This window comes from Peromyscus californicus, unplaced genomic scaffold, assembly GCF_007827085.1.
Source record: "Peromyscus californicus insignis strain IS unplaced genomic scaffold, ASM782708v3 Scaffold_16__1_contigs__length_79575227, whole genome shotgun sequence".
NCBI classification, from domain to species: Eukaryota; Metazoa; Chordata; class Mammalia; order Rodentia; family Cricetidae; genus Peromyscus; species Peromyscus californicus.
The window spans coordinates 28,852,877-28,879,894 of NW_026294458.1; the positions used below are offsets into that span (position 1 = coordinate 28,852,877).

The 27,018-nt window shown below is 42.5% G+C and overlaps 1 long non-coding RNA gene across 1 annotated transcript in view; it reads right to left on the reverse strand.

The window, feature by feature from the left end:
* Positions 1–10,090: 10,090 nt before the first annotated feature.
* Positions 10,091–27,018, reverse strand: part of LOC128111505 (uncharacterized) — an 80,620-nt gene continuing 63,692 nt past the window's right edge. Inside the window, exons 2-3 of the long non-coding RNA XR_008218667.1 lie at positions 13,505–13,619; positions 10,091–11,479 (exon numbers count right to left, since the gene is read on the reverse strand). This is a non-coding gene — a long non-coding RNA (uncharacterized LOC128111505). The remainder of the gene's footprint in view (positions 11,480–13,504; positions 13,620–27,018) is intronic.

Genomic DNA, 27,018 nt, shown 5'->3' on the forward strand with positions numbered 1-27,018 from the left:
CATTCAAACCCATCTTCTGGCCTTTACTGGTACCCAGGCATGCATGTGATGCACATCCATACATCCAAGCAAACACTCATACACATAAAATAAATGACTACTAATTGCATTAGCTATCTTTCACATCATTGTGACAGAATGCCTGAAGGAAGCAATTTAAGAAGGAAGGATATATTTTGGTTCATACTTTGAGGGGATACAAACCCATCATGGTCAGGAAGGTACAGTAGTGGAATTCCATGGGACTGGAGTCTATTTGTTACACCTCAGAAGACAAGGAAGTAGAGATCTTGAGGCAGAATGGCAGAAGCAGAACCAGGCTATGACCTCATATCCTGCCTCCACAGTGACCCCCTTCCTTCAGTTAGGCAGCCCCTCCCAAAGGTCCCACAATTTCCCAAAGCAGTACTACTATCTATCTGGGGACCAAGTGTGGGGACCAAATATCCAAACACATGAGCCTGGGCAACGTTCTACATTAACAACACGACAGAAACATTCTCCCCATGATGCTAGTAGTAAGTCAGGAGGGGTACCAAGGTAGCAGAGTAACCTATCTGCTGGTCAAGCCTTCCTTCCATCAGTTGTATGCTGGTGACAGAGAAGACAGCTGAAGAAGTCACTGGCGAGCCTCTAAGTATTGCTTTTTAACAGTACATAATTGTGAAATACAGATGAGTCACTGCCAGAGTATTGCTTCAAGATGGCAAGAAATTTTCTATATGAATCAAAAGTCCAGAAAAATAAAAACTTCTGAAAAAAGAGGAGGGAGGAAAAACAAGGATCAGCAAAGTGCCTGTGTGTGATACTGTGTGTCATGATTCTGCAGCATTTTATTCCATGGAATTTGTGGAACTGAATGGCATAAGGAACATCTTTCCTGGAGTCCATGTGTGTATTCTTAGCCAGCCATTACTACCTATTGAAAGAACTGACTCCAGGTTTTACTAAAAGACATAAAACCGTGATGATTCATCCCACAGAATTATAGGCAGAATAAAGCTATTAGCCAATACAAAGACTGAACACCAGAACGAAGGATTATGAGCAGAATATTACATACCAAATTCTTTATAAGGTGTAGAGATGAATAGTCAATAGTTCCTGCTTTTGAGAAATTTGTGATCTAGTCAAGGGCATGCATAACTCATTTTTTTTCCTTTTTAAGCCTAGATGCTCAATGGATACATTTAACTAAATTTGTCTGTAAAAGGCAAAACTATCATCAGAACTCCTGTTGTTAGTGTAAGAGAATACCATAACAACAAAGATAATGACCATTAATACTGTCTAATACTAACTATTATATTCTGTGACAGTTTGAATGAGAATGGCTTCCTTAGGCACACATATTTAAATCCTTGGTCCCCAGTTGGTAGAACTGTTAGGGAAGGAATAGGAAGTATGGACTTGTTGGAGGAAGTATACCAGTAGGGGTTGGGCTTTGAGATTTGAAAAGTCTGAACCATTCACCGTTGGCCCTCACCCTTGCCTGGTGGTTGTGTCTCAAGCTATAAGCTCTCAGCTATCACTCCAGCACCATGTCTGCCAGCCTGCTACCACGTTTCTCCCCATGAGGGTCATGAATTCACACCCTTAGACTGTACACCCTAATAAACCTTTTCTTCTATAAGTTGTCTTGGCCATGGTGTCTCATCCCAGTGGTAGAAAAGTGAATAAGACACATTCCATCTTTAATTAAGTCTTTGCAATGTTTTAAATTCAAAGTTTGTTAAATTCATTTTAATTCTTTTATTTTTATTTTTTTTTGAAAGAGGAAATCAAAATCCCTTTATTGAATTCACTTTAGCTTCCATTTTTTTCAAAGTTGTTACTCTTTTAGGTTGACTTATTATTCATGTATCTAGTATTACTGAATAACACTAAGTTCTGAGTCCTGCACTACACATTGGGAAACATCTGTAAATAAGATAAATAAGTTTCCATTTCATGGACCTGGCACCCTAAGCCTACTGGAATCAATGCCTTTTCTGAATCATTATTGTAGCCCCTGCACTGGAGACTGTTTTTAAAAGGTCTGGAATAGAGGACGCCATCCTTTGTGACTCAAACTGGTGGGACCATTGCTAGCATATCACATGCCAGGGTGTATGTCCTATGACATAAAAGAGAATCTCACTTAGTTATCATGACTGGCTTCAGGGTGATTAAACCCAGGAAGAAGAAAGGAGGCTGTTCAGGACAGGGCAATGTAGGACAGAATTGTTGGATGGTTTCCCCACTAGTTCTGCTGTCTATAGGTAGGAGAATTGGTGCAAGCTCTGTTCTTGAACCCTAACTGATTTTCGGCTCCATAGTCACTGTGATCCTAAGCACAACAGAGCAAATGTTATAGACATCAAAGCAAGCAGGAAGTAGGACACTGTATACGATGGGTTGGTTTAGCTGTGTGACAAGCATTCCTTAGGTAAGCAACCAAGGGCTCCAGAAGTAGCAATACATTATACTTCCTCAGGAACAAGGTAAAAGTAGAGTTAATTTTTGTGGTTCTGGTTTCTGGAAACAGGAGCATTGCAATAGAGCAATCAAAAGCCTTGTATACAATGAATGCACAGTATGTGTGTCCCTCGATACAGATCAGACACGTCTTAGATGACAATAAGGACCAGGAAGACTTGAGGCAGAGAAAACAGCTTCTCCTGAGGAGGACTCGCCAGTTTCCTGTCAACCTGAGGTTGGATGACAACAAAATAAACACAATGTACTTCTAGTTCTGAGGTAAGATTAGCATCAGACCAGTGGTCTGCAGAGGAAAGGCCTACCGATACTTTGTAAGGACAGAGATAGAACAGTGATATGAAAGCCTGGTGCAGGCTCCCAGTGAGGAAGATGCCCAGTGTGATTGCTGCTTCCTTTAATTCAGTGTGGTGAGCCTGTCCCTTGTCATGGGCAAGCAAACAATGGAACACTGGAGGATAAAGAAGCCTTGGATGGGTATGTGAGTTGCTAGTGCCTTTCAAACTCTAAGTCCATTTACCAATTTGATTTTCATTTATTAAGTCTCATTCAGCATCATTCCTACACCTAGAACCCCCTGAAAGAGCTGAGAAGATATTTAGTGAGCTTTTCTTATAAGCCACATCTCTTATCACTATTCCTCTGCTGTCACAGGCTAGTCCTAATGCTGTAGAACAATCTTTTTGTACACTATAAAATGTGTATTGCCCTCATTTGCTAATAAAAAGCTTATTTGCCAGTGGCTGGGCAGGAAGAGATTGAATGTGAGAACCACACTAGAAGAATTCTGGGGAGAGGAGGGGTGGAGTCAGAGAGTCGCCAGCCAGCTGGAGAATGAGTTGGACATACACAATGGGATAGAGGTAAAGGCCACGAGCCTCTGGGCAGTACATGGATTAATAGAAATGGGCTAAGTTATAAGAGCTAGTTAGTAATAAGCCTGACCTAATAGCCAAGCATTTATAATTAATATAAGCCTCTGAATGACAGTTTGGGAGTGGCTGTGAGACAGAGAAACTACCATTTACATCCTAAAGCAAGGAGCAGTGTCTGTTAGACATGGATTCAAAAGTTAGCAGTGTCCACTGAAGCAAAGGCATTGTAACATGGATTGTTTTCTACTGTGAAGGCATTAGAGTGGCCAAGACTCTACAGAAATGGCACTCCTCTTTGGCAGATAAAGCACTTTCAAATTAAGAGTGAATCCTATCCATCAACCTGTAATGCTGTGACAAAGATGCTCTAAAGTGAAGGGAGCGTCAGGTGAAGATGGACTCTGCACACCGGGGCTGGATTTGCTAAGGCAGCACATGGGGTCCAGCAGGCTCATGGAAACCTGGCATGGGAAAAGGAAGGACTTCTAATATCAATATGTGATTCAATTTCATGTTCCTACCCTCCGTGGGAAGCCAGAAAGAATTCTGTCGGTTTTAGCTAATGGACTTTGAGCAGGAATCCTACCAAGCAAATGAGTGGAATAGACGAGCTATGGATCTACCACTGCCCCACTTAATGGAAACAGCTAAGATGGGACCCACAAAGAAATCCAAAATGAAACCCCTACCTGAAAACACAAGGAACAGTTAGAATAAGCATGATTGAGTATGAAGAAGGCAAATAATTGCTATGATGTCTTTGAATCTGCAAGATTCTATTAATCTTCAGTTATTTATAAATATACAGCTTTATTGAACAGATACTACAAAACAGATACTGAGCCAAGGTCTGTGTTCACCTCATTTACCCTTTAAAACTCTATAGAGTAACATCCCTTCTTTTTTGGCAAATGATATATATGGCAAATAAGTCAAGTAGCTTGTTCCAGTTCACAGAAAATTAAATGGAATATCCTCTGTGGCTCTAACTATGTTACATCTAGGCCCTTAAATGTGTTCTATCTTCTTTAATCTCTGTGACTTGAACTTCCTAACAACATCATCATCCTATCTGTACCACAGACGTCTACTCACTTCACTCCTACTTGTCCTTTGCATCAGGGCTTGTTCTCACTTCCCCAGAGTCCTTCCTGTCCCACCCACCCTCCCACCCCCAGTTCCAGTTAGCGGTCCTCCTACATGCTTCCATTTCCCCATCCTAGCATCTGTTATCTTTCTGAAAGTGTCTATGTACTAGATGCAGTCTCTCCCTCAGCTAGAATCTTCATGAACCCAGAACCAATACCTTATTCTTAACTTCATTTTCAGTTAAGAAGGACTGGTTCCCAGCAGAATTCCATAAAAGGTTTTGAGTTGATTGAGTCCTAGTGTTTAGAACCAAGGGATGAAGTCAGAATAGATTATAGGCTATAGTTACTGGGGCCAGTTTCAAGATGGCTGGCAGGAACTGGCTTAAAATTGTCCCCCTAGTCCCATTTCTTCTGAAGCAAGGGAGGACTTTAGATGTGGGTTGAGAGCATCTCATTTGGAGCCTGTGGTAGCTTGTGTCCATCATGGCTGAGCTCCAGAAAATTCAGAGACAGGTGCACTCAGTGTAATCAACTTGGTGCCTAAGTAGGAAGGCCAAACTTCAGAACTGCCTCTCTTGAGTGCCATGGGATGGAACTGGATAAAAAGGGGAGAGGCTATAAGGAAACATTATATTAGAGCCGTTCAAGTTTGACTCTAGAATCAGATCTGAAACCTCAACTTCTTGTTATTTTACTGATCATAGCCTCCTCCACCCTTGTACCCCTGATCCCACCCACCCCAAACCCCACCTCCAGCATTACCTTCAACCATGCTGCTCTCCTGGGTGCTCACTATTTAATTCACCTTTTCTGAGCAGCATCTTGCCTTGCCTCCTAAAGTAATTAGAAAGATTGGCAGTATTTAAAACTGAGCTATCTGTTAGAAAGGTTGATGGTTGATCTTCATTTTCAACTTGATTAGATTTAGAGTCACCTAGGAGATACATTTCTGGATGTATCTGTGAAGGTCTCTCTCAAAGTTTTAACTAAGAAGAGAATATCTTTGAATAACATAAATATGGGTGGCACCATTTCATGAGCTTGGGTCTTCAAGTGAGTACATAAAGAAAAAAAGCCAATAGAGCAGCATTTCTCAACCTGTGGGTCATGACCCCTGTGGAAGTTGTACAACTCTTTCACAGGGGTCACATATCAAATATCTTGTATAGCAAATACTTACAATTCATAACAGTAGTAAGATTACAGTTATGAAGTAGCAATGAAATAATTTTATGGTTGGGGGTCACAACAACATGAGGAACTGTATTAAATGGTCACAGCATTAGAAAGGTGGAAAACCACTGCAGTAGAGCATACAATTCACCTTCCTCTCTATCAACTAAAATATGAGCAAGCAGCCACATAGCATCTGCCACCACAAAGCCACCTTCCACCATGCCTTCTTAGCCAAGACAGACTGTATCCTCCTCAAACTGTAAGCCAAAATAAACTTCCCATCCATTAAGTAGCAATGAGAAAAGTAATCAACAGACCTGACAATTTAAAATTCCCCCAGGATCTTCTGTTACATTAAAAACTTTGAGTATGTAGCAGAGAGTCTCCAGATCCCAGCACAAAAACATCAGCCAAGATGCATTACATGGTTGCTACTCACAGCCGCTGCCTGTCCATTATCTGGTTCAGGGCTTTCTTCTCTGCTTCTGTCAGTTGATTCTCGTTTCTAACAGCTTTAACACAACTAACAGTCACTGTACTTTTTTTTTGTAAGTAGAAACTCACACTATGTAAGGAACAGCTTAGTGTTGGGTAGAGAATAGACAGCTTATTTACTTTGTGCTTTTAAAATTCAATGAACTTCTCTAAGAAAGATATACAGCCCACCTAATTTTACTGACTCATCTCTCAATAAAGAGCACTTTTGAAGTTATTGAACTCTATACCTAGATCTTAGATTCTTAACAACTCTTATATTTAGCATTAAAAATTATTGTTATTATTTGTGATGCTTGGATTGAATTTTAGGGCCTGGTGTGTGCTATTCTGGTATGTTATCACTAGGTTTTATATATATCCTGCTTTTTTTTTTTTTTAAGATTTATTTATTTATTTATTATGTATACAATTTCCTCTCTGCATGTATCCCTGCAGGCCAGGAGAGGGCACCAGATCGCATTACAGATGGTTGTGAGCCACCATGTGGTTGCTGGGAATTGAACTCAGGACCTCTGGAAGAGCAGCCAGTGCTCTTAACCACTGAGCCATCTCTCCAGCCCGCTTTTTTTTTTTTTTTTTTTTTTTTTTACTTTTCAAAATAAAATTTAAGACAGTCTCACTAAGTTGCAAGATAGAGTTTTGATTCACTGCAGCCTGGGCAGGCTTTGAATTTGCAATCCTCCTGCCTAAGCCTTCCAAGGAGCAGGGATTACAGGCCTGTGTAACTGAAAGTTTTTCTGTGTCCCAGCTGGCAGGCGGTTGGGACAAATCTCTCTCATCCACCAGTCCCACAGCCACTCGTACCCAAGTAAACACACAGAGTCTTATATTAATTAAAACTGTTTGGTCATTAGCTCTATTATTGACTAGCTCTTACATTTAAACTCAGCCCATTTTTGTTAATCTATAAATCACCATATTTTCTATGACTTTACCTGTGTGCCATTACATGCTGCTCCCTGGATGGTGGGCTGGCATCTCCTGACTCAGCCTTCCTCTTCCAAGAATTCTCCTTGTCTGTTTATCCCATCTATACTTCTTGCCTGGCTACTGGCAATCAGCATTTTATTTATCAACCAATTGGAGCAACACATTCATAGCATGCAGAGTACTATCACCCATCATTTCCCATTTTCTTTCTATTTAAAAGGAAAGTTTTAACTTTAACATAGTAAAATTATATATAACAAAACAGTTATCAAGCAAGAATTATAGTTATAATATTAGTCTATTTGTATTTGCAAAAATCAAAGAAGATATCCTATCTATCCTATATTTGTAAGTCTAAAGTTTTATATCTAATTTATCTTTTATCATAACCAAGGAAAATTATAACTATCTAGTCTTCAACTACATCAAAGACCCCAGAAGGACATAATAGGCCTGCTTATCACGCTTAGCATTTTTAGCATCTTTATGATGATATGAGTACCAGCCTGAATATAGCTGACACATCTCAGAGGGTCCAGAATCTCCTCTGGAGCTATTCTTACTGTTCCTGGGAGCCCAAGACACATCTTCCAAACTCATCAAACACTCACCACACTTTGATACTAAACATTTATCATATGCCCAAGTCCTTTAGTGTTTATTACTTAGGTGCTTGCTTCCTCTAACACCAATAGGCATTGAACCTAGAGCCCTCACAGGTAACGATGGTGTACTATCACTAGGGAAAATATTACCAAGTTCAAAGACTAACACAAATCCTCTCATTTATATTGTTCTTTAACCCATGGTCAGATTGTTGACCTCAAGGACATTTGGGAAAGGGGATGCCCCATCTCTCCTGCTCCATCATTTCATATTAACGGCCTCTGGGTCCTCAGAACCCTGACCCTCTACAAAACTATCTTTCTCACAATAATTCTCTGCTTGGTATCCTAAGTGGACATCATGTAGCAAAGGCAATAACTCCCAGAAGTAGAGATCCTTACCCAGGATTCCTAGGGAGCTGGAGGGCCGTGGCCTCCTACAATGTGAGTCAGAAACCCTGAGAAAGCACTCTGGGCCATGTGTCGCATCTCAGGGTGAGTCTGACTCCCTTTTGATGAACTTGGAGGACTCAGGGCTCTAGGGTACATAATGGCACAGGCTGCTACGTTGGCAGCATGTCAGAGAGCTGTTTCTCCACCCAACTTGGACAAAAGTCTCCCAGACAGATGATGTCAGTGGAGCTTGAGGAGAAACTCATTAAAATCTGTGCTCTCAGTGGCTGAGAAAACATTTCCCGGAAACCTCCAGAACCGATGATGTGAACTTAGACTGTGTAGTCATTCTGGAGAGAAACTTGGCAGTACACAGTGAAATTATGAGAGCCTACACCCTGTGAACTCGCTACTTCTCTCTGTGGTCTACAACTCAGAGGAGCTCAGACATGGTCAATAAAGGGACAGGTACAAGGTTGGTCACTGCGACCCTCACAAGGGAATAGTAGTCATGATGTTGGTACTTAGGTTAGCTAACACCTACTAGATGTTTATGTTTTAAGTATTTTAATATTCTCAATACTTGAAGGAGATACCTCTATGAATGTTATTTTAGAAATGAGAGAACTGAAGATTCACAATGCTGAGTAAATGGGCTGAGTTCATACAACTGGAAAGTGGGTTAAAATAACAGGCAATCAGCTCTGAGGGTGTTACACACACACACGGAGAGAGAGAGAGAGAGAGAGAGAGAGAGAGAGAGAGAGAGAGAGAGAGAGAGAGAGAGAGAGAGAGAAAGAAACAATGCAGCACCAGAGCATTTTAAATGTATTACTATGCAGAGACACCCAGCCTATTAGTGAGTCCCCATGAGCTGTCACAAGTGGGATCCAGAGATGACAAAGACATACATAGAATACAAAGAAATAAAACAAGAGAGTGTCTTGCCTAGAACAGAGATAATTGAGTACCTGGAGTTCAGGCGGTGCTTCATTCCACTCACTTCCCCTGACATTCACATCCCCATCCTTACATAATTCCTTCCATACAATTAGAACCAAAGCTTCAGCTAGACTTTAGGGAGGATCAGGGGAGATACATCGCTCTCAGTCCCTTCCTTGGGGTTCCGTCTGGTGAAGAGAATCTTTTAGCTATGTGCATGCTCCCTGGTGCCTTCCTTCACTTCATAGAGTGAGGCATTTCATCCCATTCCATAGGTGAGAAGAAAAAAGTACAGAAAGGAAGCAGCGTTAGTATTACCAGCAGACCATCGCTTCAGCCCTGTGCTATAGAGCATAGCATAGCAAGGGGCCAGGCAGCCACTGGCTTCCCAGAAACAGAGGCACTGTTCTAACAGTGCAGGATGAGACATCAAAACAAGGATGATAATAACGTCTTCTAGAGTTGTTTGTAATATGGTATCATTGCAAACATTGGAGAACATTATTTATTTACATGTCTTGTATTTCCAGGGGCAGCTGACCCTAACACTTAGCATTGTTTACATTTTTGCACAAGGTGGTTGGCCATAAATGAGCATGTCTTGATCTGGTCTTGCCTATACAACTAAAAAGATGAATGTTGATCAAGTATGTTTATCATTCACATACCTGCATATGGTTGTTCCTCATGTAGGAGTGAACATAGTTCGTCCATAGTTAATTCTGTGGCTACATGGGTTTCAAGGAATAATTCAACAGGACATTTTTTAATGGCAAATGCCCAGTGACTACATGAAGTTATCTTCCCTCCCCCCCTTCACCTCACCTCTGCTATCCTCTCCTTTCCTTCACAGTCCCTTTGTGCCCATGACACAGCCAGAGATGGAGGGCTAGTAAGACAGGAGCACCCCCATCTGTCCAACTCTCAACTCCAGACTATTGACTTCTTAGTAGTGGGCAGCTCAGATCTCAGACCAAGAGCGGATCATCTTTTTAACTAATAGAGTCAAACAATGCACACCAGAACTTGAAAAAATAGTTTTTTAATTTAAAAATTCAGTATAATAACAAAATGAGATTCTGTTAATGATTCATGATTGGGCAGCCTCATATCCATAAAATACAAAGGCTCTCTAATGATCTGGCAGAACAGTTGGGTTTTTTGAGGGAGCCTGAATAACGATATTAAACAGCAGCAGATCGGTTAACATCAATTTGTCTTAGGTAACTTTCCTTGTCAGGGTTAGAGCAAAGGGAACTTCTTCCTGCTGGCTTGTTTAGGGAGTTGGCAATGGCCTCTCTTCTAACTGCCCACAAATCTTATAAACACATAGCTCAGGCTTCAGCCTGTGATCAGCATCTCAGATGCTGATTTTGAGTTAATCCATTTAGGGCTGAATTCAGGAGTTCAGTCCAAATCAATGATAATCTGCCTTAGTTTTCTGTTGCTGTACCTAAATACTATGCAGTAGAATAAAGATTTTGCCTTAAGGTTGAGTTGGTCAGTGTTGAGAGAGTTTCTTGCTTTTGGAGACTCTGTAGAGTGGTGAGGTGTCACAGGACATCATAGAAACAGGTGAGCACATCTACAAGAAATGGGGACAAACTGGCTTTTGTACCAGTCTTGAGATTCAGTCTCAAGGTAACTTATTAATTCATGAATGAGAGCAGAACCCTTACAGCCTAATGATGTCTTAAAGATCCCAACCTGTCCCATCTCTTAATACTTTGTAATGCAAATAAGATTTGTGCATGATCTTTGGATGGGGCATTCAAACCATAGCGGTCTCCTGTAAATTTAATATAACAGCGGTGGTAAGGAGCATTATTTACTGTGTGTCAATTACATACATGTGTACTTACTATGTGTCAACCACGATGATAAATGCTTTCTGTGTCTTTTCTCATTAATCTCATTAGAAATCTACTCACACATTTTTAGATAAAAAGGTGACATTCAAATGGACCAAGGTCACCCAGCCATAAAGTTGCATAACTTAAGATTCAAATTAGAGTTGATCTGGCCCAAGTTGGTTCCCTAAACATTCATATCATAGAGAAGCTTCAACCTTTGCATTGGCTTTTGGGCTGTGGTGGGAGCCCCACACCCATCTAGGACAGGAAGTCCACTTATCATTGTTCCTTGATTGACTGGTCAATTTCCGAGCAACACGTTCAAAAGAGTGCATTCAAGGGGAGTGGTCTTTTGCAGCTTGTGCTGTAATGGGCTCAGATCAGGCTTTTTTCTTTGAGAGACCTTTGCTGTCTCAAGCAGACCAATTCCCGTTCCTCCTTTCTCATGACCTACCCACAGGTCCACTGCAGCTGCTTCCTGCTGGCTTTGACTCCGTGCACTGCAGGGTGCACAGTGAGTAACTAGTCCCTTGTGTGGCCCTGAGCAGGGTGGAGAAGTGACCTCATGAATCCAACCTGGTGCCTGATGAGCAGAGAGAAGATGAGGAAGCCTCTCTGAAACTGTGTAGGGGTCCAGGCTGAAAAAGAAGAGGAAATTAAAAATAATAATTTGTCATAATACAAAAAGATTTTCTATTCCCACTGCACCAAGAGAGACACAAAGATCTGACCCCAGGCTTCCTGTAGCCCAAACCACACACCAAACCACATGGGTGGAAGCAGGAAGCTCCTTGTAAATCCATTTCATAGTCACCTTGCTCATTACACGTTCCCAGAAAGAGTCCTTGTGATATTAAGAGGGTCAGTGCAAGAAAGTCCATTCTATAGTTACATGAGCTGAGCCTAAGGAGTCAATGACTTGTCAACATTTAATCAGCCATTTAGGACAGCTGACAAATGAGCAGAATTTGAGCCTGGAAATTTCATATATTTCATTACCTTATTACTGTACTTTTCCATTTCTACAAAAAGATTCATGAATATTGAAATCAAATGTCCTATGATAATATTTTAGGCACTAGCCATGGTTTTTGCTCCTAGTTTTGGGGGCAGATGAAAAAAAATAGCTTTCAGGAAATAGATGAGAGTAAAGCTGGGAGTATTTAAAATCTTACTGAAGTAAGACCGAACAGAAATCCTAAATATTCAGCTCAATGGACTTTCACAAAGAAAATAACAACATGAATCCTGTAGATCAGGAAACATGATTATTTGCATCCTGCTAGCCACTTTTGTGCTAGCAACTAAGTGTACTAGAAGGCAGACCAATGCTAAGATTAAGAGCCACAAAACAAAGTTTTCAGGGGTAACGGAAGAAGGTTCCTTGAGGGGAGTCCTTAGGTGAGGTAATGCAAATATGGCCTGGTACATGAAAATATTTAGGACAGTGTTGTGGCTGGAGAGGGGGGTCAAGAGAGCAGGAAGGTGCCCAAAGAACAAGGCTGAGTCTGCTGTTAGCTCCATAGGAAGGAGGGTGGGGAATCTGGGGAGGGGATGGGAAGACTCATCGTCAGAAGAGCCCCCCAAGACTGTTGCTACTTCTTACCAAATCTGCCTCTGAGCTGACAGTGAGGTCTTCCAAGTTATCCCCACATACACTATTGAGTTTTCTCCTACACTCTGTGAAGTTCCAACAGTGATGAGGAAGAAGGGCATAGCAGATTAGCCAGATGAGGAGAGTTAGAAGAGAATTCTGTAGCTTCAGCTTAGCTATCCAACTCCAATCTGGCTGAGAGCGAAGCGGGTGAAGGAACCACGTACTCATTCCTTGCTCAATTTCAAGAGAACTGAGAAGTGGATGTGGTTGGAACAGAGCCTTCTTCTTTTTTTCTTTTATTGAAAATAGATTCTTTTCTCATATAACATATCCTTATTACAGTTTCCCCTGCCTCTACTCCTCCCAGTTCCTCCCCATCTCACTTCCCATCTGGATCCACCCTATTTCTGTCTCTCATTAGAAGACAACAGGCTTCTAAGAGATAGCAACCAAACGTAACAAAATAAACTATAATAAGATGAAACAAAAAACATCACATCGAGGCTGGACAAGGCAACCCAACAGAAGGATATCGGTGAAATTATTAAGGCCACTCCACATAGTTAAAAGGGAGGTTTATTTTGTGTTGTAACTTACAAGTGAAGGGATAGGTTGCAGGGTCTGGGAAAGGTGTAGAGCAGTCTGGCGGTGTTCTCTGGAGAACTCTGCTCCGTCTACCTCCAGCGTCCTGGGTCCAGGAACTAAGAGAGCTGGCCCATCCGGATCTCCGGTCTTTAGGATCCTCTCTTGGCCCCCCCTTGTAGGCGTGACAGTTACCAAAGCCTCAGTGGGGGTTGCAACTTCCAGATCAAAGCTGGAATGGCTACCCACTACAGAAGGAAAAGAGCCCCAAGAGCAGCACAAGAATCAGAGATCCACTTGTCCACACACTCAGGAGTCCCATAAAAATACAAAGCTGAAAGCTATGATATATACACAGAGGACCTGGTGCAGACCTGCAGGCTCTGTGTTTGCTGCTTCAGTCTCTGTGAGCTCCTATGAGGCTTGCTTCATTGACCCAGAGGGCCTGGTTCTCCTGGTGTTCTCTATCCCCTCTGGCTCTTACCTCACTTTCCACCTCTTCTTTTATGGGGTTCTTGAGCTCTGACAGGAGGGATTTGATGGAGACATTCCATTTAGAGATGTATATTCCAAGGACACTCTCTCTGAATAATGTCTGGCTGTGGGGAAATAGACCGTTCTTTAGAAAAAGTTGGTGTATTAATTGTAGTCAATGTGATGTGGGTGGTATCAAAGCTGAAACTTCAACTTTGCTCATGTTTTAAATATCACTGCTTATTTAACTGAAAACTGAATTTTTTATCTATGTAAGATAGCCTTATTAATCTAAATATTTCAAAGCAGAAACTCTAAAAATATGAAGCTATGTTAATAATGGGTAGATTAATCACCTTCTCATTAACTACTTATTTAAGCCCAAGAAAGAAACTGAGGTCTTAGTTATCTGAACTGTTGTTCCCCAAGGAGGTTCTTTCAGAACAAGGGAGAGGTCCATGACAATTAGACCAGAGAAAGCAATTGGGAAAATTTCAGTGGCAGGTAAATGCATATATAGGGTACAGTGTGGTGGTAGTGGTAGTGGTAGTGGTGGTATGTATGAAAGTGTGACAGAGTTATGAAGAGAACTAGTCTGCCTTTGGTAATTACCAAACACCCATCTTGTCCATCACTGCCTTACTCTTCCCTCCCTGTCTCCTTCAAACCTCGAGTGCCATCTAGTTCTTGCCTTGGGTCCAAATCCTTATCACAAAGATTGGCTTAGCCTTCCCAGGCAGATAAAACAAAGCACATCAGACTATGTCATTTTAAAGCAACAACAATGTATTGTTCACAGTCCTGGAAATTGAGCCATCCAAATAAAGGGGACCATAGATTGTTAAGTGTTTGGTGTGAGGTTGTCCTTAAAAGATGGCATCTTTTTTGTGATCCCTTTCAAAAGCCATCTATCCTCTTTTTGTCTTTTTGGTTATGAACCAAGCCTTTAATGGCTGATCCATCTCTCCAGCATCCCTTGGTTTTTAAAGACAACTAATTAATTCTATTCATCAGGTACCATCTCTCATTATCTAATCATCCCAGCCTCTTAAAACATCACATTCAGGCTTAGAGGTCAAGAGGTGAATTGGTTGCAGAACACAGACAATTCATGTTGTACCACAGTTGTTTGTTTATTCCTTCCCCTCCTTCTTCAGCTTCCTCCCCTCTCCCTTCCCCTCCTCTTCCTTGTTTTTTTTTTTAAGAATTTTGAAAAGATTTATTTATTTGTGTTTACTTGTATGAGTGTTTTGCCTACATGTATGCATGAATGTGAACCACATGTGTATGCCTGGTGCAAGCAGAGGTCAGAAGAGGGTATCAGATCCCCTGGAACTAGAGTGACAGACAGTTGTGAGATGCCAAGTGGGTGCTGGGAACCAAACCCAAGTTCTCTAGAAGAGCAGTCCATGCTCTTAGGCACACACTACAATTTTAAAACACTTCTAACTCATTATTTGAGGAGATATTTAGCCTGGTTATTTTAAAGTCTGTGAAGCAATATCCACCTGTACTGAAGCCAGTGCAGAGTCTAAGTAAGCCTAAATTGTTTTCACTTACCTGCTTTCTTATCAATTTCAGAGGTCCCCTGGATAACAATATATTCTCATTAGTTCTGTGGTAGATATTGAGATGACCTAAGTTTTTCAAGAACTTCATCAGACTTAAAACCAGTTGAAATCACTCAGCCTTCATCTGGGTTCTATAAGAGTCCAATGGGTGGCCATTTTGAAATCCGTGGGCCCAGAGTGTAGCCTCAGAGTGCAGTTAAGGTGCTTTAAGGTGTCGTATAAAGAACACTGGAATTTGATAGTTTCAGCACATACTGCTCCAGTTACCTTTCCTCATACCTCAGGACACCAGGCTTTGTTTCCATTAATACTCTCAAACCATTTCCTCCAGCTTGACCCTCCCTCTTCCTCACCTTTGGCTGCCTGGTGAATAATGCTTTGGGGGCTGTGTGTGTGTGTGTGTGTGTGTGTGTGTGTGTGTGTGTGTGTGTTACCTTTTGCTGTTAAAACTTTTTGCTGACTCCAAGAGCTAAGAGGTAGGGCTTGTGAACATAGGAACGATTTGCCCTCTTTCAAGATGGAGAGTGAGGCACTACAGGAATGGCAGAGGCCCCAAAAGGAGGTCTGTGAAGGAAAGGCTGGAACTACAACACAGAGAGTTGGAAGTCTGAATGGGAGAGCAAAATGAGGGATCAGGAAGTGTAAAGTTCACTCAGCCCATACCAGTGAAAAGTACCAAAACATCATTAAAGATAAGAATCGACCCACAGCCCAGGAGCTATATGAAAAGTGTCAGTGAATACTCTTCCAATTACTCTAAGATGGGAAAGTGATTAGATTTGTTGTTCCCATTTGGTAAGCATATAATCAAATTTAACAACTTTGTACATGGTCACACACTTAGAATTGTACTTGAATCCAGCTCTCCTTGACTCAAATGGCCACGTTCTTGTCACAAAATTCTAATAACTCCTAAAATTGTTCCAAACTACAGGGACTCTAGATAGGTGTGTTGCAGTGGAATGTGAGTTCTTTAGCTCTATTTGGATGTCAACCACAAATAGGCAAGATGTAGCTCCTTTCCTGCCAGGATCTGAGAACTTCAGATGCTGGTGCCCTCTGCCCTGAGCATTCTAGCTTGGGTTTTAAGTGCTGGTCTCCTAGAAACTATCACTTTGTGTAACAGCTCTGAGTTTAGAGTGTCAGGACCCTCAACTCAGCATTATATGTCCTTGGATGACAGAACTAGTCATTTTGATGGCTTTCTAGTATTCTCTTAGGGCTTGTAGCATTTCTGCCATCTCAGCTTTTAGTGACTTACTTTGGGAATCCTAAACTCTCCTCTGTATTTTCCCTTCTTGGCCTTAATTTGAGGTTCTCACAGTCTCTCTTCTTCAGCCATCTTCTAGCTATTGTTGGTTGTACTTGGATGACTTTTAGCCCAGGGGCTGTCTATTCTTTATGCCACCAGCTCACTCTGCTCCAGTAACAATATGGAACACAGTAGGCAGTAGAGCCATTCGGGTGTGACATTATTGAGACATAATACTGCAGCAGCACAGGAGGGTAATGTACAGGCGGGAGGTCTATAGGAATGACCCTGGGGAAGGGAGAACAAGGTTGATCATGCAGACAGTCACACATACACATAGCCTCTCTCTTGCTGGCCATCCACTTTCTACTTTATCATGCTGGTCTGCAGGCACACTGGGCCCACTGCCCTGGTGACCAATCACAAGCAGAGGAGGAATTCCTCCCTCACCATATTGAGATTTGTAGAAATCTTAAAGAAGCAGTAAGTACAGTCATGTGGAATAGTTATACTTATGGTAATATGGGAGTGTTCTGAAGCCATAATGTGTGTGGAACTGAATTCTCCAGAGTTGTTGCAAGGTGTCTGGGTGCTCACAACTGAAACAAAGCCACCCAAAGCGAACCCCAAGCTCGCAACACTAGCCATGGTATCTATGGTGCTTCCTATGCCTGTCATAAAATTGAGAATGTCTGATATTAAATGGGAGACATTTGAGTAGCCATGAGGGGTTTAAAGCAGCCATAGCTGCCACGATGACAACTAGAGACCACCTGCTTGATTGACAGTTCTTATAGTCTGATGACAAAGAGTGTCACACAGCTCCAGGAAAGAGAGAGAAAACAAATGCCGCCTTTGTTCTATCCACCCACACTGGAAGATCGTCTCACTCTGTCTCCTGACCCACACACCAGCATCCTTTGGAACCACACTCCTAGATCCTCCCACACATTGCCAGTGCTTAAGATATTCCTTAATCTAGTCGAGTTTACTGCTTAAACGTAACCATCAAAAGAGCCGAACTTTATAGCTTATCTAGATGTATTGCTATAAATTCTCCAAAGGAAGGAAATGACTAAAATGAAGGGGTCTTAATCATGGAGGTTAAACAATGGTCATCCACACAGCAACTGAAGAGCTGTGTACTAGAAGCACTGTAGCAATAAGATCTAAGAAAGCTCAGGGAGAAAAGGCCGCAAAAACAGGGAAGCCAGGCTTACCATCAGAACTCCCCTTCTTGGCCTTATTTTCAGCTGGCCTCAGTTCTTAGCTGTTTTCTTCATTCTTACCCTCTTTATATATGAATCGAAGTTGCGGTCGCGGTCATCTTATTCCAACCCTTTGCTGGGTGAGTCTTGAGTGACTGTGACTTCATGGTGGTTACATCTAAAGGTTAACTAAGAAAAACACTCCTCTGGATGCTCAAGACTTACATTTTGAGTCAGACTCGCTGATATGAAAATTCTGGTATTGGGTAAAGCAAATGATACCAGGCTGGCACACATGAGCATGCTAATTTTTGTTGTTGTTCTGAGACAGAATTTCTCTGTGTAGCCCTGGCTGTCCTGGAACTCACTTTGTAGACCAGGCTGGCCTTGAACCCAGAGATCCACCCGCCTCTGTCTCCCCAGTGGTGGGATTAAAGGAGTGCACCACCACGTCCTGGCCTGAGTACACTAAGTTTTGATGATCCAATTCTACCCATAATATTCACGCCGCCAACTTCTACCATTTTCTACTGTTCCACCAATGTTATATTTTATAGATTGCCTTCAAATAATTTTATTCTGCCTGTGCTAGTTTGGCCTCCGGTGTGCACTAGGTAAGGAAGTAATGACAATCCTGTTCTAGTATTTTGCTGGATGGTTCTTGGTATCATGAAGGAATGGCGATAGAGACGATCCTTTTGCCCTGATGCTTGCTCACTCGTTCTTCTAAAGTTGAAGAGATTGAATGTAAAATCCCTATTCAGGTCAGGTCTACCGCAGGTGAAATGACTAAATCCAAGGAAAATATACAGAGAATCCTGAGAATGCACAATGCTTGAGAATGTGTTGACAAACTTTGTTAAGTAAATGTCGAAGCTCCATGTCATCCACACAGGGAACACTGCTATAGTTTCAGGGGCAATGGAGATATCTGGTACATGCCTTACAGGGAGACAGTATTTCTGACCTGGGTAAGTAGCTCATGTTTTCCTGACCTTGAAGAAAAACAGTCCTACGTAATGACTCTACAGGGGGTACCTTGGAAGCCTTCTGAGGTATGAAAGAAGGCCAAAGAAGAATGATTGAGACTAAGAAAGACTCAAGAAACTTACTTGAGAGACAGCAAGCATTGCTTTAGAAATGAACACCACAATGGTAGCTTCCCCTCTGAGACAATACCAGAATGAAAATCCCATGGAAGGAGGGATTCTTACGGAAGGGTATCCTGAGTTGGCAGAATCTGTGACCTAGAGATCAAATGCAGCCGACCAATTAAATGAGGAAGAGAACTGGAGGAATTTCCATCCTGACAGCAGTAGGGGAAGCAAACAAGAGGGCATCTTCCTGCAGCCTGGCATACAAGTTTAAGTCAGAATCTGAACCAAGGCTGTAAACTGGCCTCACCCTTTGGTACCTCCACCCTTATTCCACTCTCTGCAACCTATGGCCTTGACTTCTGCTGCAATTGAATCAGGCCAGACACCAAGCGATCGGGTTCTCACTTCCTCACTTCATTTCCCTCCCCCTCTCTTTCCTGTTTCTTCCTTTTCCTACTGGGAATCCCCAAACAACAAGGCCTTGGCCTTGACCTAATCTATTCCCCTGTGCCAGGAGCAGAGCAGTAGAACCCCATTTCTCTTAAGCCTTGCTTTCAAGCTCCACTCTTCCGCAAACACATGTAGTAAGTCTTTTCTGGTGTTTCTTGCAAAATTGGGGACTGGGAGTCCAGGAACTTGTTTAATGAACTGCTTTCTTCTCCTTCTTTGTTCACCCCTTGGCTTTCAGAGGATATAGCACTGAGCCTGCATTGGACAGAATCTGTTTATAAAATGGCTGCTGAAGATTCAGAAAAATAGGAGGAAAAACGCACAGGTGCAGCACCTGGAGAAAAAAAATGAAGTCTGGGATGAGGGAGGGGATTTGAGGCATTTGAAAACCCCTCCTTTTTTGCACAGTTCATTTGGTGACTTCGATTTTTGTGAATCTGGGCAGTGTAAAGGTCTTGTTTTAGTGAATTATCCACTAAATTCACATTGGCAGAAAAAGGAGGCAAAATGTAGTGGCTTCTTGAGGTTAGAAGGTGGCGCTCTGAGGGAACTTGCGGGTATTTCTGGAGTGGGAACAGTGAGTGTTTGCTGAAGGCAGCACATTTCCCATCTTTGATCCTTTGTAGCCTTTCGGGAAGCCTTGGGTTGCCGATTGCTTGCTACAGTGGAAGGCTTGTTTTGAGTTTCACATTCACTTACCAGTGTCTGGCCACAGGAATCAAAGGGAGTTGGAAGCAGCCAAAACTCCGCTACATACCACATGGAATCATTTCAAAGAGTCAGGGTTGGCACTCCTTAACTCCTGTCCGCTTCCTGGACTGTCATCTTTCATATGCTGAGTTCATACCAAAGGCAAAGGAAATGATGGCATTTCCTTTAACTGTGGGATTTGAGGACTTTTTGTTGATGTTGCAATTACTCATCTATGCTAAACATGTGAGTGACCAACATCAGGACAACATAAAGCCTGCTGCTGCACTGGTGCCTTTGATCAGTTGCTTATGAGCCAGCTATTAGATTCCAGTTTGGAGGGCAGCGCTGTAGCTCATCTGTTTTCATATCACCGGCTCCTGGCTGGATTCCAGCATTAGGACAGCAACTCAAATTTTTCCTAAATTCGTGATTAACTCCACCATTTTACTTAATTATAGCATGTAACAAGTCCAAATCCAAATAAAGAAATTCACGGGAGGTCCATGGTGTGGTGAGTAGTGCCCCTCCCTCCCCCAAAGATGTGCCCATGTCTCAAAGTCTGAACTTACAGATGTGCTTTTGTTTGGAAAAGTGTCTTAGATATTATTAGGTTAGGATTTCTGAGGTCATCCTGTGTTATCCTTGGGCCCCAAAATTCAATAACACAAAGAAGACGACAGAGGCTAGGCTGCAAGTGATGCCTCTATACCAATGACTGCCCCCACCATCAAACAGATGCCTGGCACCAATTCCCCCTAGGACCTCCAGAAGAAACCAATATTGCTCATGTTTTAGTTTCAAAATTGTAGCTTTCAGAATGGTGAAATAATGGATTTCTGTTGCTTCACATCATGCAGTTTGTGGTAATTAGAAGCCCCAGAATCAGGTATAAGATCTCTCTCTCTAAAAAAAAAAAATCCAGCAAAAGCAATTCTCAGTCCACCTTGTGTGTGGGACTAGGTGTGTGGGGCAGGTGGAACATGGGCCATATCGAATGCAGAGTGATGCATTGTCCTGTAAATTCACTGGACCAGGAATTCCTGCTTCAAGTTCCAATAAAGGTCAGTCTGGGTGAGTCCCTCTTTCTCCCTGGACTTCTGTTTTTCCGCTATAAAAGAAAGATGCCCCCACATCCCTGCAGACAGAGTTGGGGGTGGTGAGCTTAGAGGAAGGTGAATGTGAATAGCACAATGTAAAGTCTGACTGGTAGAGCATGGAATAGCACAGAACTTATAGATTCCGTGAGTCTCCAGTCCCTATGTAGTTCAGAGTTGTGACACTCATATTCCAGATCGAACCAGACCAAAGCTTGTATGTCGTTAGATTTTTTTTATGAGGACTTAACAATCTTCAGATGGTGACATGGCTGTGCCAGCTGAGTGGCTGCAGATGAATCAGTAAAAAATGTGACCCAGAACATTGTAAGCTGGAAAAAAAGATCTGTGCTGAAAGATACCAGCCCTAAGATGTGTGCTCATATGGAACACAGACCTTTGCTATCAGTCCCATGAATTGAGACATCCTTGGCATTCTACAGCTAGTTCAGGTCCACGCAGCATCCTTAAGATGTGACCGCAATGGTGTACACAGTTCCTTTACCTCATTATAAAAGCTTATGTCAGAGACCGCCCTGTCTGTCAGTGTTGTGGATCAGCTGTTGAGATGGGGTTCCCAATATGGACACAGATTTACTGTAGAGAGCCGTGCACGGCCGCGCCTCAAAGATGGCACCGGCGTCCGGCTTCTGCCTTCCCGATGGCAGGTGTTCTCTGGGATAAACAACTCCTTATTTGGCTAAGGCTAGGATCTGGCTTGCTTCCGTGCACCTGGATCTAATCTGGCTTGCTTGCGTATGTCTGACCCTATCGGCATTGTCCACGTAGCACTACGGGGTTGGTTGCCCAGTGGCTATAAAGGGCGTGGGCTGGCTTTCCCGGGAGTCAGAGTGAGAAGATGGCTTTCCCCGGGGTCAGAAGATTGTTCAAGGTTCCTGAATAAACTGCTTGGAGAAGAGCCTGGTGTTGCGTCTTCCTTGCTGGTCGAGGCGGACGCGACAATTTACAAATGTCTAATATCCAGAGTAGACAATTCTGAGTCTCCAGGAGGGCATTATTCCTATCCTTGTCTGGGTGCCAGAAAGTTGTTCAGTGGTCAGATAGCCTATGAAGATTCTCTTAGTAGATTTGATCCATGAGCAGACATTGCAAATGCACCAAAGCCCAAGAAGCAGGTGAGAATTATTTCATAGTGCCCTTCCCTAGCTGAGGATCCAGTGTCTCTTTGTCTGGGTTGGAATATGGGATCTGTCCTTACTTGCTGTGGAACTTGCTTTTTTAAGTCTCAGACTTTAAAATTCTAAAATAAGTCTCAATTTTCTTACTTGTTAAATGGATGTTAGGTAACATACAGCATCAATGTAAATTTAACAATTATAAGAAACTTAAAATACTTAACAAGTATAAAGGATAAATGGACAAATCAACATATAGGAGAAAATTTCAGCTCTCAATTTCTTATCCCTAGACAAAAGAAAGCTCAATAAATAGAAGATCAGAATAACACTATGAACCACTTACTTAAGTGACATATATAAAGCACTACTTATAACTAGAATAGCCACATGCTTTCAAGTGCACATGCTACAATCTATGGTTTGACAAAATTTTCAGTTACAGTCAAAGATGAAAGCACAAGGGAAATGGACAGAAACAAGAGCACAGAAGAAAACTACACTTTCAAATGCTTACATTACAAAATATGCAACTTCTGCAGATAGTAGCACACTTTCCAAGCTGAGGGATCTCAGAAAACAAGAGCAAAGCAAACAGAAAGTAAACCGAAGGAGAAAACAAAACAATACAAAAACAACGATAAAAACAAAGCTCAGTAAAAATAGACAATATTAACAAGTAGACTCCAAGAACATAGAGAAAGACCTACTAGAGCATGGCTCAGGAGTTTTTGTCCTGGGAATGCAACTCTGATTTGGTATTCAAAAATAGAAATCAGTATCCTTTGCTGAGGAGAATAATAACATTCTTTCAATGCCCACAGGTGAAATATTTGAAGAATTCAATGCTGTTTCACACACAAAAGCTAGAAATAGCTGTTGTAGAGAATATTATTTTAAGTTGTGTTACTTTAGTTTATGTTGCATTTGTTTAACTCTGTGAAACTGTTTACTTTGCCTGTCTAAAACAACTGATGGTCTTATAAAGAGCTGAACAGCCAATAGTGAGGCAGGAGAAAGGATAGGTGGTGCTGACAGGCAGAGAGAGAATAAATAGAAGGAGAAATCTGGGAGAGGAGAGAGAGCAAGGAGCCAGAGAAGGAGGAGGACATCAGGGTCCAGCCACCCAGCTATGCAGCAAGCCATGGAATAAGAAATAATAAGAGGTATACACAAATAGAGAAAGGTAAAAGCCCAAAGGCAAAAGGTAGACAGGAAAGCTGTCAAGAACAAGCCAAGCTAAGGCTGGGCATTTATAATTACGAATAAGCCTCTGTGTGTGATTTATTTTGGAGCTGAGTGGCAGGCCCCCCAAAGGAGCAAAGACAAACAACAACAAATGGCAGTAAAGTTTCTTGAACTGATATTGAATATCTTTATAAAGCATCTTATAAGTTCTTGGCCACTGAGCAGGGTCAGGGATGAGTTACAGCTAGTGGGGTGGGCCTTACACTCAATCAGAGAGCGGTTGGTTACTCCTAGACCAATTGCACCAGCATACCATGTAGGCAGGTCACCATTGTAGATCACAGGTAGCTAGCAGAGTACTTTCCAGTACCATGAATACTAGTCACTAGGGGGTGAAGGCTCTAGTTAGTACTAGCTTGACTTCTCTGTGTTCAATGATATATGTAGGTATTATCTTCAGCAATAAGGCCTTACCATCAGTTTGTGGAATGCAACCAATAACCTTGGCAATACCCTAAGATGCTTGAGGATTTCCATGGGGCCCCTTGGGCCAACAACTCAATTAGATATAGCCCATTCCTGGCCCTGGAGGTTTCACCATGGGCTTAGAGGAAAACCAAATACTGTTGTTCTGATAAAGGAATATCAATAAAATGACTTCTAATTATATTCCATTATACCCATAGATCTGCTCATACCCATCATATATACGTATATGCCCATACCTCATTCATCCATTATCAGAGAAGCTTCTTCTTGTAGTAGATGAAAACTAATCCAGAATTCCCACAGCTGGACAATGTGTACAGCGTAAGAGACCTTAATGGGATGTCTCCACCAAACTCCTCTCCTCAGGGATCAGAGAACTATGCGGAAGGGGAGGCAGAAAGATTGTAAGAGCCAGTAGGGGTGGATGACTACAAGAAAACTGTCTTTTCCAGACACAACAGGATCGATGCACCTATGAAGTCACAGAGACTGTGACAGCATTCTTATGACCTGCACAGGTTCAAGCTAGACAGGGTCCCAGCACTGAGAGGGGGAAATGGACACGGGCTCCCATCCCTATCTGGTATGGGTTGCATGGCTACCATGGCTGCTTGACACAGTTCCAGCATTGTGACATTGCAGATCACAATTCCCCAGCAACCTTTTACCTTCATTTTTAATGATTCTCACTCTGTTATGGGAGTTCTCTTATGCCTTTTCCTTTGGGAAATTTTGTGCGTGCTTTGGTGGAGGATGAGGATGTATACAATGGCAGTCTCTTTTTTTTTGCAGTAATTATTCAATTTATTGTATAAAAATTCACATTTTATTTCATTATAAAATTAATTTCTTTTTTAATTTTTTTATTTTTATTTTGCAATACAATTCAGTTCTACATATCAGCCACGGATTCCCTTGTTCTCCCCCCCTCCCGCCCCCCTCACCTTCCCCCCAGCCCACCCCCCATTCCCACCTCCTCCAGGGCAAAGCCTCCCCCGCAGACTGAGATCAACCTGGTAGACTCAGTCCAGGTAGGTCCAGTCCCCTCCTCCCAGGCCGAGCCAAGTGATCCTGCATAGGCCCCAGGTTTCAAACTGCCAACTCATGCAATGAGCAAAGGACCCGGTCCCACTGCCTGGATGCCTCCCAAACAGATCAAGCCAATTAACTGTCTCACCCATTCAGAGGGCCTGATCCAGTTGGTGACCCCTCAGTCATTGGTTCATAGTTCATGTGTTTCCATTCGTTTGGCTATTTGTCCCTGTGCTTTATCCAACCTTGGTCTCAACAATTCTCGCTCATATAAACCCTCCTCATTCTCGATAACTGGACTCCCAGAGATCCACCCAGGGCCTAGTCATGGATCTCTGCATCCAGATCCCTCAGTAGTTGGATGGGGTTTCTAGCATGACAATTAGGGTGTTTGGCCATCCCATCACCAGAGTAGGTCAGTTCGGGCTGTCTCTCAACCATTGCCAGCAGTCTGTTGTGGGGGTATCTTTGTGGATTTCTGTGGGCCTCTCTAGTACTTTGCTTCTTCCTATTCTCATGTGGTCTTCATTTACCATGGTCTCCTATTCCTTGTTCTCCCTCTCTGTTGTTGATCCAGCTGGGATCTCCCGCTCCCCCAAGCTCTCTTTCCCTCGACCCTCGCCCTTCACTACCCCCACTTATGTCCAGGCTGTTCATGTAGATCTCATTCCATTTCTCTGTCATTGGGAGATCCCCGTGTCTTTCTTGGGGTCTTGTTTTCCAGGTAGCCTCCCTGGTGATGTGAGTAGCAGTCCAGTCATCCTGTTCCACATCTAGTATCCTCCTATGAGTGATTACATACCATGTTTGTCTTTCTGAGTCTGGGTTACCTCACTCAGGATGATTTTTTCTAGATCCATCCATTTGCCTGTAAACCTCAAGGAATGCTCAACCACACCACAAGAGCACTTGTTCAGCTATGTTCATATCAGCATTGTTTGTAATAGCCAGAACATGGAAACAACCTAGATGCCCTTCAACTGAAGAATGGATAAACAAAATGTGGTACATATACACAATGGAATACTACTCAGCAGAGAAAAACAATGGTAGTCTCTTTAAAAGAAATAATTCTTTGGAAAAAAATCCCCACTGCTGTGGAACCATATAGTTCACACAAGAATCCCCATTCTGCCCCCTTAATTACACGAAGCATAGAGAACTTAAAATTTACTGACTGGATACCCCTGATCGCAAGGATGAAAGCACATTGTCAAGGGAAACAATGGACCCAAATCCAGAGCCTGACGGCAGGACCTTCCCCTTTGGGAGCATATGAGGGGAACAGGCCCAAACAGTAAGACTAAGACACAATGGAACACAATCAGGGAACAGCTCCACACAAAGGCTGCATCTTCCCCCTTGAGGAATGAAAATCACTCTCATGAGTTTTTTCTCAGGCATCAGTGTCTGACACCTCCTGACCACAGAGGCTGAGACCTTGCAGGAGGAAGTGTAAGAGAACACCTGGTGGGCTTACTGAACCTGAGAGAACAATAGGCATTTAGATACTCAGTGAACTTCTTGCTTTTGACCTCAGGAGAAACGCTGTGATAAAGCTGATGACCGCTTCATCCAGGAATCATAAAGTCCGCATGCAATCTTGCTTGTGGCTAAACTATTGTGCAATCATAGAGTGTAAAAGGTGTGGTCTTTTTTAAATAAGGCGGTAGCCCTCCTGATTCACCTTCAGATCATGTCAGTCTCCTTCCTTCGCCAACTCCACATGTCCTCTTTGGGACCTGAACCCCACTGGAGCTGGACTCTGGCATCTAAGCAAGAGGCTGTCTCCAACTGACATCTGCTTACAAAGGAAAAATTAGTTTTTCCAATGCCGTCTCACTGGGTGTATTAACAATGCTTAAGGGCAGGCCCCATGCTCAGCGGTAAATGGTTAACACAAAATAAACTCAATGGTATTTTATAAACTTTTTGTCTTACGTTGCTTTGTGCATTTTTTTTTCTTGTCTTACTGGCCTTTTGCCTGTATATTTTCCTTTCCAATTTTATGTTTTTATGCTTTTTTGATGGATGTGTGTATGCATGCATGTGCATGTGTGTGAATATCCAAACAAAACTTCATCATGGCAGGAAGAATGACAACATGCAGACAGACATGGCGCTGGAGAAGTAGCTGAGAGTTCTACATACAGATCTGAAGACAGCAGACAGTGAAGACAGTGAGCCTCTAGGCCTAGCTTGAGCTTCTGAAACTTCAAAGCCTACCCCCAGTGACACACTTCCTCCAACAAGACCACAACTACCCAACAAGGCCACACCTCCTAATAGTGCCACTCCCTATGGGCCTATGGGT